This window comes from Choloepus didactylus, chromosome 6, assembly GCF_015220235.1.
Source record: "Choloepus didactylus isolate mChoDid1 chromosome 6, mChoDid1.pri, whole genome shotgun sequence".
In the NCBI taxonomy this organism is placed as follows: Eukaryota; Metazoa; Chordata; class Mammalia; order Pilosa; family Megalonychidae; genus Choloepus; species Choloepus didactylus.
This window is the reverse complement of record NC_051312.1, coordinates 109,213,041-109,227,048: the sequence shown is the minus strand read 5'-3', so window position 1 is coordinate 109,227,048 and position 14,008 is coordinate 109,213,041. Positions and strand designations below refer to the sequence as shown.

Below are 14,008 nucleotides of genomic sequence, written 5' to 3'. Positions count from 1 at the left end.
CTGGCTTTCTCTAGTTGGGTTTTGTGAAGAGTGGCATACCTTTAACACTGATGGTTAGAAGGGGTGTGATGAGGGGGTGATGGTGAAGGATGACTGTCTCTGAGTCTTGTTTTCAGCATTTTAAATCCATGGTATTGCCTGAACAGCAAGGGGAAAGTGCTGGGAGGGCACTATATTCCAGCTGGAGTTGGGGTGAGAAGACAGGTGGGCAGGGTGGCCTGCTTGCCACTAAATCAACTGGGGTCAAGAGTCAGTCCCCAAGAAGAGTCTGTGCAGATACAGTGAAACAAGAGGTCACACTTCCCAGAACTTTGCTGCCAACACGTGGCCAGTTGCCCAGCTGAAATTGGCAGTACTGGCAACCCAAACATCCTTTGGCCAAAAGCAGAGTAACTGGCTTCTTGGAGATGATTCACAGTCATGCCCTGGGACATTTCCAAGCTGACACTCTGCAGCAGGGACCCTCAGCCAAGGTCCTTGTGTTGCGGCAGGGGCTGCCAACATGAGTTGGTCTTTTGAAGTTGGGAGACCTCTCTGCTGCGTTGAGGTTAAACCTCCAAATGTTACTCCCGCTTCTTATTAACCTGAACAAACACAATAGCCAGTGCTTTAGCCTCATCGCCAATGCTACTCAACACAAAACTCATGCCTTCTTTGGGGTTCAAATTGATAGGATTTTCTGTGTTCCAGGATCTGTTCTAAGCAATTTATGTGGATTATCTACTTCCCACAACCACCCTTAGCAGCAGAGAAACGAAAGCATGGAGAGGTGAAGTAACTTACCAAAGGGCACACAGAGTGAACTTAGAGCTCAGGTTAACTCCAAGGTCTGCGTTTTCATCATCTCTCTGAAAATAACTATTATTTAAGTGTTTGTATCTCTGTTTCCTTCCCAACTAGATTGCAAGCTCCTTGAGGGAAAGGACCATTTGTTACCAGGTATTTCCATAGTACTCATTCATGCTTTTTGGAAACATTGACAATAAATCACTGGGCCTCCTCTTTGGGAGCTAATAGTACTTTGAGGGTAATATCCAGGGAATTCGATGAGTTATTACAAAATAACCAGGACAACCTGGAATGACATTTGTCATTCTAGTAGATCTTAACAGTTATTTAAAGACTAATAATATATTTTATTTATCTATCTATATATTTTATTGTTTCTTGTGATTAACAAGAGTGCTTTTCTAGATAAAATACTTAAATTAGTCCTATGGTGGGATTCTGGAGAGCAACATAAATTTGTCCATCATTAAACGTGGGTATCAGAAGATACAAGCATTTTCTGTCAAAATTATATAGTAGATTAAAAAAACACATAATTTCACTTTTATGAACCACATTAAGATCAAAATAAGAGATAGCTGTATAAATGTTTTAATTTAATGTTTTTTTATGTTAAGTTCCTGTCCAGATTATCCTAACAGAGCAGCCAGGGGGATCTTTTTAAAACAGTAAATTAGATCTTGTCACTTACTTGCTAAAAACCTATCAATGACTTACACTTGTTTTTAGATTAAAATCCAAATTTCTTACCATGGGCTTCAGTGACCTGCATGATCTACCTCCTGTATGGGTATCTCCAAGCTCATATGATGTTAGTGATGATTGATAGATAAATAGCGTTTATTGAGCATTTACTAAGCACTTCACATGTTTTCTCTCATTTAATCTTTTTTTTCATTTTAAAGTTACTTTATTTATCAAATAAAAAATATTTCCAAACGAAACAAAGCAAAGCAATGGGAAAAACAAATATCCTGATATAATTTTCTTTTGGTATGGTAGCAGTTTATTGGAAGGAATGAAGTTATTTCGAGACAAAACTAGTTAATGTCCTACAAGGGAAATAAAACTGTAAGCTTTAGGGTTATCTCCTCTATTAGACAGAAATCATTTACATCTCAGTGGGGAAAAGTCCACAAGTCAACATGTAACTCAGAGAGTTGGGTCCTAACCAGCAGTAATAATAAATCAAATGTACATCCCCTTGAGAATTAAATAATATTTTATTATAACATTTAAAGGACATATAGTCATCCTTTTGCATGTTACCAATTTTTTATAATTTTTTAACAATCCCCTTTCTGATCATAAATATTCTCCAAAGATTATTCTTTTTTTAATGCAATTTTATTGAGATATATTCACATAACATACAGTCCTTCAAAGTGTACAATCAGTTGTTCATAGTTGTGCACTGATCACCACAATCAATCTCTGAACATTTTTATTACCCCAAAACATAAAATAAAAATTAGGATAAAGAAGAACATCCAGACAGTCCATTCCCCTCCTCCCCCCATTGTTCATTTACTTTTTTTCACACTCATTGTTTTTTTTAATGTTATCAAAAAATTAAAAAAACAAACAATAAAAAAAAACATTTCAAACAAAACAAAAACAAAAGAATAAGAAAAAACAACCTAAAATAACTACATTGCTTCCAACATGTTCCTACCCTACCCTAAGAAAATAAAGACTATAACCCAACAAAGGAATAAGAAAAACAAATAACCTAAAATAACTACATTTCTGCGAACTTGTTCCTACCATACCCCCAGAAATTAAGAAACCATAGTTGTTCCTGAGCATTCCCAGAACATTAAATTTACCCTCCATAACTTATCTGTTCTTATTAGATTATTGTTCCCCCTTCATATTTGCTATCTATGACTAGGTCCCCTACATTCTACAATATAAACCATTTATTTTAATTTTTCACAGTGTTCACATTAGTGGTAACAAGCAATATGTCTCTTTTTGTACCTGGCTTATTTCGCTCAGCATTACGTCTTCAAGGTTCATCCATGTTGTCATATGTTTCACAACATCGTTCCTTCTTACTGCCACATAGTATTCCATTGTGTGTATATTCCACATTTTGTTTATCCACTCATCTGTTGAAGGACATTTGGGTTGTTTCCATCTCTTGACAATTGTGAATATTGCTGCTATGAACGTTGGCGTGCAGATATCTGTTTGCGTCACTGCTTTCAGATCTTCCAGGTATGTACTGAGAAGTGCGATTGCTGACCTAAGGGTAACTATATATCTAGTTTTCTATGGAACCACCAGAATGTCTTTCAGAGTGGCTGTATCATTATACAGTCCCACCAACAATGAATAAGAGTTCCAATTTCTCCACATCCTCTCCAGCATTTGTAGTTTCCTGTTTGTTTAATGGAAGCCAATATAATTGGTATAAGATGATAGCTCATTGTGGCCTTAATTTGCATCTCCCTAATAGCTAGTGAAACTGAACATTTTTCTCATGTGTATTTTGGCCATTTGTATTTCCTCTTCAGAGAATTGTCTTTTCATATCTTTTCCCATTTTATAATTGGGCTGTCTGTACTATTGTCATTGAGTTGTAGGATTTCTTTATATATGCAAGATATCAGTCTTTTGTCAGATATATGGTTTCCAAATATTTTTTCCCATTGAGTTGGCTGCTGCTTCACCTTTTTGACAAATTCCTTGGAGGTACAGAAGCTGTTAAGTTTGAGAAGTTCCCATTTATCTATTTTTTCTTTTGTTGCTTGTGCTTTGGGTATAAGGTCTAGGAAGTGACCTCCTAATACAAGGTTTTGTAGATGTTTCCCTACATTATCTTCTAGGAGTTTTATGGTACTGTCTCTTATATTGAGGTCTTTGATCCACTTTGAGTTAATTTTTGGGTACGATGTGAGGTAGGGGTCCTCTTTCATTCTTTTGGATATGGATATCCAGCTCTCCCAGCCCCATTTGTTGAATAGACTGTTATGCCCCAGTTCACTGGTTTGGGGGGCCTTATCAAAGATCAGTTGACCGTAGATCTGGGGGTCTATCTCCGAATTGTCAATTCCATTGATCAATATGTCTATCTTTGTGCCAGTACCATGCTGTTTTGGCTACTGTGGCTTTATAATAAGCTTCAAAGTCAAGGAGTGTATATCCTCACTCTTCGTTTTTTGGTTTTTTTTTGTTTGTTTGTTTGTTTAAGAATGTTTTTAACAGTTTGAGGCATCTTCCCCTTCCAAATAAATTTGATAGCTAGCTTTTCCAAGTCTGCAAAGTAGGTTGTTAGAATTTTGATAGGAATTGCATTGAATCTGTAGATGAGTTGGGTAGAATTGAAATCTTGGTGACATTTAGCCTTCCTATCCATGAACAAGGAATATTTTTCCATCTTCTTAGGTCCCTTCTATTTCTTTTAGTAAAGTTATGTCGTTTTCAATATATATAGGTCTTTTACATCCTTGGTTAAGTTTATTTCTAGGTACTTGATTTTTTTAGTTGCTATTGAGAATGGTAACTTTTTCTTGAGTGTCTCTTCAGTTAGGTCATTTCTAGTGTATAGGAACATTACTGACTTATGTGCATTGATCTTGTATTCTGCTACTTTGCTAAATTTGTTTCTTAGCTTAAGGAGCTGTGTCGTCAATTTTTCAAGGTTTTCCAGATATAAGATCATATCATCGGCAAATAATGACAGTTTTACTTCTTCCTTTCCAATTTGGATGCCTTTTATTTCTTTGTCTTGCTGGATTACTCTGGTTAGCACTTCTAGCACAATGTTGAATAACAGTGGTGACACGGGCATCCTTGTCTCATTCCTGATCCTAGAGGGAAGGCTTTCAGTCTCTCACCATTGAGTACTTTGCTGGCTGTGGGTTTTTCATATATGCCCTTTATCATATTGAGGAAGTTTTCTTCAATTCCTGCCTTTTGAAGTGTTTTTATCAAAAAAAAAAGGATGCTGGGTTTTGTCAAATGGTTTTTAAGCATCTATTAAGAGATCGTTTGATTTTTCCCTTTTGATTTATTAATGTGTTGTATTATATTGATTGATTTTCTTATGTTGAACCATCCTTGCATGCCTGGATGAACCCCCATTGGTCATGATGTATGATTTTTTTAATGTGTCTTTGGATTCAATTTGCAAGTATTTTGTTGAAAATTTTTACATCTGTATTCATGAGGGAGATAGGCCTGTAGTTTTCCTTTCTTGTAGCATCTTTACGTGATTTTGGTATTAGATTGATATTACCTTCATAAAATGAGTTAGGTAGTGTTCCATTTTCTTCGATGTTTTGAAAGAGTTTAAGTAAGATTGGTGTCAGTTCTTTTGGGAAAGTTTGGTAGAATTCCCCCGTGAAGCCATCTGGCCCTGGGCATTTATTTGTGGGAAGCTTTTTGATGACTGATTGGCTCTCTTTGCTTGTGATTAGTTGGTTGAGGCCTTCTATTTCTTCTCCCTCATTTAATCTTTTTTACAATCCTATGTCTCTCCCTTTCTAATTTGTACTACAGCCACACTTCCCTCACTCCTGTTCTACATACTCACAAAGCCTTTTCACCTGGGTCTTTGAACCTGTTGATCCCTTGGCCTGGGATGCTGTTGCCCCAGTTCTCCTCATGGTTGGCTGTTACTCGTCCATTAGGTGTCTGCTCAGAGGTTCACCTCTTTGGAGAGGACTTCCTTGACCACTTGATCTAAAGTGGCTCCCTTTAATGTTGATATCCTTTCTCGCTGATGAGTTTCTGCTGATGAGGACTTATCAGAGCTTCTTGGTCTTGTTTATTTCTCTTCTCGTCTTTGTCTTGTACCTACCTAGTATGTTTTGTAAGCTCTGTGATGGCAGCTTGCTCGCCCTGTCTTCTGTAACACTCTGTCATCAGTGCTAGTGTGTCTAGTGAATCAATGAGTGTATCTTTGAGGAATATTTAGTAAACAAATGTTAGAAAAACACACCCATATATTTGTTATAAATAGTGATTACATAACTGGCAATGTTTATAAATTAGCAAGCCTGGTTTTCATCTGTTCACTAGATGTGCATGCATTTGTGGGCTGAGTGGTCACAAGAAAATGAAGCCCAATGGAACCTTGGGGAAACCTACCTAAGTGTTTTAGAAATAACTGTATGATAATGTAAGTACTAAATAAATTCTGTACTGTTAAGAGCAGAGAGCTGTGGGAGGAAGGAGTGACTAGCTCTGCCCAGGGCTTTCAGAAAGGCTGACAATTCAGGAAGCAGGTGAGTATTACCTGGATGGGAAGTAGTTCAGTGTGGGCTAGTAGAGCTTGGAGTAGATGGGATGACAATGGTGGAATGAGGAGTGGTGGGAGATGAGGCTATAGGTTAGAATGCAACTGAATGAGAAATGTGGATTCCATGCTAAAGATGACAGACTTTGCTGAAAGCAAAGGCAGGGAGTGGGGGAGAACTTAAGAAACCAGAATGATTAGATTAATGCCACACAGAAGACAGGACATGAATTGGAAAAAGCAGAGACTGCAGGGAAGCATGAGGCCTCCCTCTGCCAAGGTGGTGTGTAAGAATGGAGGGGATGCTCTACACTAAGTTAATGCTCAACATGTTTGTTCACTAAATATCAGGTGTTTAGAATATGCACATTGACAAATACAACACATTATATAGACTGGTTAAAGAAAAACTTTTAGGCGGTGAGACAGAGAGACAAATGCTTCCTTAAATCTCAACATCATTGTTAGTGTAGAGACAAGGATTGTACATCCTTCAATGAAGAATCATAGACATAATTTTTAGATTAGCCATATGATTAAGAACTAGAACAGGCTTTCAAGCAAGCCTGTTCTCTTATTCTTTGTTTTTACCTGTATGTCCTTGTTCTTTACACATGGAGCTTCTTCACAGTCCCTGGCCATGCTCTGCACTGTCCCACCTCCAGGGGTTTGCTCTCACTGGTCCCTTAGCCCTCTGTTTTTCTCTTTCTTCCCTGCTGAGTGAATTCCTGCTCATTTTTCTTGGCTGAGATACATGGTCACATCTTATGCCTTCCTTAACTTTCCTTAACTTTATTTGGGTATGTATTAGTCAGGGTTCTCCAGAGAAACAGAAACAGAAATGACAGGATATATATATATATATATATATATATATATATATATAAATATAAATAACAGGAATTGGTTCCTGTGGCCATGGGAATTAGCAAGTCTGACTCTTCAGTTCTCCCTTTAAGGCCCTCTGCTGATTGGATGAGACTTCTCTTGTTGCTGAAGGCAATCTCCTTTGTTGATTGTAGGTGTAATCAGCCATAGATGCAATCAACTCACTAATAATTTAAATCCATGAAATACCCTCACAGTAACAGTCACGCCAGTGCTTGCTTGATCAAACTACTGGACATCAGAACCCAGCCAAATTGACACATGAACTTAACCATCACAGTTTGAAATTAATTGCTCTGCTATATGCTCTTATATGCCAGTTGCCTCAAGTTCTATTATATAAAGATGTATCAAGGCACAATTATGTGATGATTAATGTTGTGAACCCTAAAGCCATACTGCCTGGGTTTTCTATTGACTAGGTGAGTATTTTTGGTATGTCACTGAACCACTCTGTGCTTTAGTTTCCTCACCTGCAGAATGAAGATAATATTATCTATATAATACTATCTAACTCATAGGGTTGTTGTAAGAATTTTATCAGCCAATACATATAAAGTGCAGGCATAATCCCTGGCATATAGTAAGTGTTAAGTTTGCTGTACTGTAGGATTCTGAGGGTAGGGTGTAGGTCTTAATCATCTCACAGTGGGCCTCAGGGAATGGATGTATTGCACAGATGAGGAAACTGAGGCTCATAGCAGTTCAGGGATATGTCCATGATCCTACTGGAGTATGCATCCAAGGCTTCATGACCCCCAGGCCAGTGCTCTTGGGTTGGCCATTGAATTGGTCACCTCTGAACCTGGAGTAAGCCATTCTGTCTGGGTGCCACTGGTAAGGAAGACTCAGTGCACTTAAACTCACTTTTCAGTCTGCCTTTTATGATACCTAGGAGATGGACATTTACAGTTACAGAACAGTAAAAAAAAAAAAAGGAATGTCAGTGTGAATTTCTGAAATTACTGTGATTTAGGGAATGATAGATTCACGAGTTTTGTATAACATGAATACATGCCATGGAATAATTTATGCTATGGAGAAGTTGTAAATAAACCTTATTTTAAGATAGGGTATGACAGCAGTTTACGCCTTATCTTTCAAACATTTGCAAAATATGTGGTATTTCTAAGAATTTAAACATGAGATATTTCCTCACAATATTTATTGGCCATGGCCCTGCTTTTGGGGGCCCTGATTTAGACTCCCCACTTCCTCAAGCAGGTATGCTAGAGAGAGGCGGGATGGCAAGGAAGGGTCCAAATTCCTTCCCTCAGAACTAAGACCTCTTGTCTTCTACCTGCAGGTGTGCGTTCTGCCCTGACTCTGGGTCCAGTTCTGATCTGAGGGGGAATTTAAGGAGCCCTGATCCGACACAAGTTAACTCTGCTTCTGGTCCTCCTCTTATGTGGCTCCCAATTCCAGGAAGGGAACCACTGTTTGTTGATTGTCTTCTCTAGGTCAGGTTCTTTACATACTTTATCTCATCCTCATTAGAGTTTCGCATGTGATGAAAGAGAGGCCCAGAGACATTAAATGATTTGACCAAGTCACCTGCTTTGTGAATGGGGCAAACCAGGATTCAAAATTCGTTGGTGGTGGCTGATGAACGGATGAACAAAATATGATATATCCATACAATGGAATAGTATTCAGCCATAAAAAAGAATGAAGTTCTGATTCATGCTACGACATGGATGAACCTTGAAACCATTATGCTGGGTGAAAGAAGCCAGTCACAAAGCACCACATACTGTAATGATTCCTTTTTTATGAAATGTCAAGATATGCTAATCCATAGAAAGAGAAAGCAGATTAGTGGTTTCCAGGGGCTCAGGGAAGGGGGCATGAGGAGTGATTACTTAATGGGTAAGGGATTTTCTTTTGGGGTGATAAAACAAAAAATTCTGGAACTAGATAGTGGTGATAGTTGTACGTCAGGAATGCAATTAATACCGTTGAATTGTGCACTTTAAAATGGTAAATTTTATGTTATGTGTATTTTAACACAATTGAAAACACAAAAACAAAAACCTGCTGCATCTATCTTTGAAGACCTTGTTTCTTCTCATACACCAGGATGTGCTTCTACCTTCTTCCTGAGACTGAGTTCCTACCTCTTAATTAGATCTCCCTGTGGAGAAACTGCTCAGTTCCGCAATCCCTCTGCCCCAGGGACTGTTTTATGCTGTAAACCCACCCCCTCTACTTGTCTTCTCTTCCCACAAAGGCTGGATGGACGTCACTTATTCTCACTTCCTGTCTGAGTAGCTCTTGGACCACTGCTCCTTCATCTCTATTGTGGTTCCACCTGATAGCAAACATCTGTCTGAATTCTCAGTTGGCCTGTCATTGTAGTGACTTGTCTGACTTCAGGGAGCTGGTCAGACTGACCTGTGTCAAATGCTGTCAGTGTCCTCCTCCCCTCTCAACTTCAGTACTTTCCTCCAAAGACACTTTGTTACTCTCCTGTGCTACTCCTGACTTCCCTATTCCGCTCTTGTGACTCCTTACGCCTGTTAAAGTGTGTCCAAAGAAACAATCGATCCTTTGCAAAAATTGAATGAAGACTACTCATTCTGGTCTTCCTTGCCCTTCTCCAGTTGTTTCTATATTTCTAGAAGACACGTGGACTTTATCCATTCCACCCCTAATTGATCTTCCCAACATGTGCTATGGTAGTTTTTACTCTCCTTGTGGAAAAACTTTACCAGCAACTGTAGTGACATATCCTATGCTTCATGGCTATTCAGCATCTTCTGAAAGACTTTTTACATTTTAAGGAAATTTGCACATTAGGAGTTCTGCCTTCCCAAGGCAGATGCCAGAAACTTGCTGTCCTAGCCTCCCTTGCATCTGGAGTACTGGCCCGTGACCCGGGCTCTGCCAACAGACATCGCTGTGGGAGCCTTCCAGCATGGGGGGTGGGGTGTCCATTTACTGGAGAGATAGAGATGAGGTTCTAACGTCCAGCACCCAGCAGTGGAAACTCTAGGCCTTCACGGAACTGGCCCACGCTGTGGTTTAGCTGCTCAGCCTCTGTGTTTTCCTCTCTGCCTTCCTGGGTTTCCTGTAAATTACCCAATACATCTTAGTCAATTTATTTTCACTTTAAACTACCTGCAGTATTGTTTGTAACTAAGAAACCACAAATGATACAGCTCCCCTTTATCTTCTGATTAAGACTAAACTTCTTTCCTTGCTTAAGACTAAACTTCTTTCCTTGCAATCAAGGCCTGTCATGTTGTGAGTCCACTATATTTCTGACTTAACTCTTTTCTTGTACCTGCCTTCCAGCCAAATGGTAAAACTCACTCTTTCCTGAGCTCAGGTGTGCTCTCCTGGGTCTCTTTGTTCCTGCTGTTTTCTCCACTTGGAAAAACCTTCAACTACATATTTACTGCTAACATTACATTCATCCTTAAGACTCTTCTCAAATGATTCTTCCCATATGATGTGATTATTGTTCTTTGGAAACACTCTGAATTTCTTTTCTGACAGATCATATTTAAGCTCCCCCACCACATATTTTAATTTTATTTTTGTTGAGGTAAAATCCACCTAACATAAAAGTAACCATTTTGAAGTGTACAATTAAGTGGCTTGTAATACATTCACAATGTCAGCTCTATCTAGTGCCCAAATGTTTTCTCTATGCCACTGAGAGAAACCAGTAAGTAGTCACTCCCCATTCACCTCCCCTCCCCCAGACATCAGCAACCACGAATCTGCTTTCTGTCTCTATGGATTTACCTATTCTGAATCTCTTTTTTTAATTTTGTTTTTGTTTCTTTCCTATGACTCATACAAGCTTATGTGTTTCTCTGGACCACAAACAATGCCTGCTGCTTAGAAGAATTCAGACGTTGCAAGCTGGGAGTGAAAATGCCAGGAAGGACCAGGCAAGTTGTTGAAAGGAGAACTACCTGATGTAACCTAGTTTTGAACCTATATAGGTAAGCTGAGGGAACTTAGTCCTACAAAGATGTTCCTAAACCTGGGGCTACGAACTTATTGGTTCCAAGGACTCTTTGGCAGTCTGGTGAAGCTCTTGGACCTCTTCTCAGAATGAAGTTTTGAATAACGTAAAGCATACAGGATTACAAAGGAAACCAATTGTGTTGCCATGCAGTTATAATATAGTAAAGAAATTGGTGATTAAGTATTAAGTATGCTTCTTTATTAACATGTTGAATAACAAGATATAGCTGTGGGTTTAAAAACCACTGTAATTTTGAAGTAGTGATAGGTGTAAATTATGTTTTGAGAAATCTGTAGCACTATAATGTGATACGAGAATATCTGATTTCCTTTGCTGCAAGTCACAGGTACTGTTAATAATGCTGTGGTTTGTTGTCTACATTTGTAATTGAAGGGAATATAAACAGAAGCTAGTGAAAATAAAGATATAATTTTTTCCTTATGCAAGTTCCTTCACGGACCCTGGTTAACAACTCTCCTCTAGGATCAATGTTTTGTAACCCATTTTAAGCCCTGAACCCCTCCCTTTGAGAATCTGACAAAAGTTGTCTATAGACTAGGACACCAGAAGAAATGCACGTATCTATATAGATATAAAACTGTATCATGTTTGTGGATTCCTAATGACCATCCATGAACCTTTTCCAAGTCCATGGACACCACCCCCCCCCCCCCGCCCCAGGTTTAAGAACTCCAGTTCTAGCGTCAAGGACATTGTCCCTTTGGCATACTGTGGTTGTAAATAGCAGACACTGAATCTGGAACCAGGCAGTTTTATAGGGTCTTCATAGCAGAATTGCTGGATGATCCATCTGCACACTACTTCTGGAATGAGTAAGCTCCATCTGTGGCCAGACATTCGACCCCCTGTGTATTGTTCACATGTCCGAGTGGCCTAGCTGGGGTCAGATGCCCATCCCTTCACTATGGGAAAGCTGGACACTTTGGTGACTGTATCTAATGAGGAAGAATAATTTCCCAAAAGGAATTTGTGGTGCTATCATTGAGAGAAAGTGGTGTGGATATGAAGCAGAAAAAAGTGAAAACAAAGTTTACTTTAAGCCCCATGAAAAGTGGTTATGTTATAAGTACTGAGTTTTCTTAATTAGAAGACACACTTTTGGGGGAACATTTTAATGTTTCTGAAAACAGGATATGACTCTCAGTATGTGTATATATTGAAAGCAGCATCACCCTTCCACCTCCCCCCAAGAAAAATAAACTGTTGTTAAATCAGTGTTGTACCTTACGGTTGAGGAGTCTTAGTATTCGGAAACTGTGGATTACAGACTCAACAAAGCCATGCAAGGCAGATTCCTTGAAGTTTCAGGAAGTGTGTCTGCCCCTATTTCTTGATGGTATTTTCTTTTAATCTTTGTGCTCCTGAAACATATATACTGTGTCCATTTTGGCTCTTATTTTACACCTAATGTTTGACATGCTACTAAATATTGAGGTGAAATTCAATCCTATTGAACAGGTGCTTACTGAGCAGTGACTATGAATCGAGTTGTCTTCTAGACACTGTGAGGATTATAAAAGAATAATACAGAGCCGTCTTCTCTCCTGGAGCTTTCAGCTTGGGTGAAGACGCTGCACACATGCAGGAACCAGGTAAAATACTTACCTGGGATTCTAACCTACATGCTGCAGCTTAAGGAAGCCAGGAGGTCAGAGAGCAGAGTGTGGATTGAGTGGTCAAGGAAGTTTCTGTGGAAGAGACTGGGGAGTCCCTGCCCTGAGTCAGAACTTGAGGGAAGAAAGCAATGAGGTGCTAGGAAGTTGCACCCCTTGTTCTGGTCATCATCCAAGAGAGATAGAAACCTTGGGTGAGGATGACCAAAGCCCTTGGGTCTCCACCCTGGGCTAACACCCATTTATCTGTCAGCTCTTGTATTAACACCACTTCCAGAAATGTCTTCACGGACCTCGCAATTTAAAATTTGGTCCCTTTCTTAAATTTTCTCATAATATCTTGTTCTTTTTCTTCAGGACACTCAACATTATTTGTAATTATATATTTATTTTTCTCTCCACTGGTTTGTAGCTTCTCTGGGGAGGAGAGGACTGTGTCATTTTTGCTTGCCTTCCTGTGCACAAAACTCCACACAGAGTCAGCATATATATTAGATGTTGAGTAAGTATATGTTGAGTGATTGAATAGTTAATTACAGACTAGGAACTCTTCAATGTTTTTTGATAATAGTGAAACTCAGTTGGGGATAAGAATACAGCTGATAGGAAATACCTTCTGGTGTAAAATATGTGCCAGACCAGAAGGGACGGTGTATGAGTCACAGATGAGGATCTTGAGGATTATGGGTCTGAGAGTTAAGGTAATCAGGAAGTGTTATCTTTTAGTTTGTAATTTAAAAATTGCAGTGGGCTATTTGCAACCTACAGAAAAAAGGTGGATTTCCCCTGCTCCAATTTTAAGCGCACAGAAGTTTCCGCCTTTAATGGCACTCTGGGGAGCTGTGGTTTTAGTGTGATCTGACTTTCTGAAGCGAAACCTGAAAGCCTGAAAGGAGTTAGATGAGCATGAAGAAGGCAAGTTAATGAAGCTCTTATTTCTCCTGAAATAGAAACTTAACATTTGCCAGCAGGGAGAAAGTTGTGAAGGAATTAAGTTTAAAGAATCCGCTGGTGTTCCTGACTTAAGAGCATGCTTTGGTTGATGGCAGTGGGGGTAGGGTAAGGATTCTTTTCCTTCCTTTAGCCGAAGAGTTAAATTTCAGAAAACCAGAGGCAGCAAGCATGAAGATTTTGGAGGAACTTTTCATTAGTGCTTCAGTGCCTTTGCATAAATGAAAGCAGCGATCTTAAATTTTTTCCTAATATGGGATTTAGCAGCTTTATTAAGATGGGCAAGGTTACCTTTAATGGAGAATTGAGAAGGTATAATTTTGTTCAGTATTTGTTTAATACTACTACTACTAATAAATATATATAATAGTACTACCAGCGAGAATAAGACATTTTTATTGTAATACTTGATACTTATGGAGCAGTTTTCTCTGAGGTATTCAAATTCTGGCTAAGTGTATGAAATAGGTAGGCTAGCTTTTGGTAGAAATGTAAACCTACAAGACTTAAAGCTAT

General features: G+C 39.0%; 1 long non-coding RNA gene across 3 annotated transcripts in view; it reads left to right on the top strand.

Moving 5' to 3' along the window:
- LOC119538261 overlaps window positions 1-12,870 on the top strand; it is a 130,699-nt gene extending 117,829 nt beyond the window's left edge. Inside the window, exons 4-5 of one of the 3 annotated variants that reach the window (XR_005217531.1) lie at window positions 8,232-8,385; window positions 10,737-12,870. This is a non-coding gene — a long non-coding RNA (uncharacterized LOC119538261). Of the gene's footprint in view, window positions 1-900; window positions 940-8,231; window positions 8,386-10,736 lie in introns of all 3 variants that reach the window. The other 2 variants (XR_005217532.1, XR_005217533.1) reach the window with 2 other exon arrangements.
- Window positions 12,871-14,008: the final 1,138 nt, after the last annotated feature.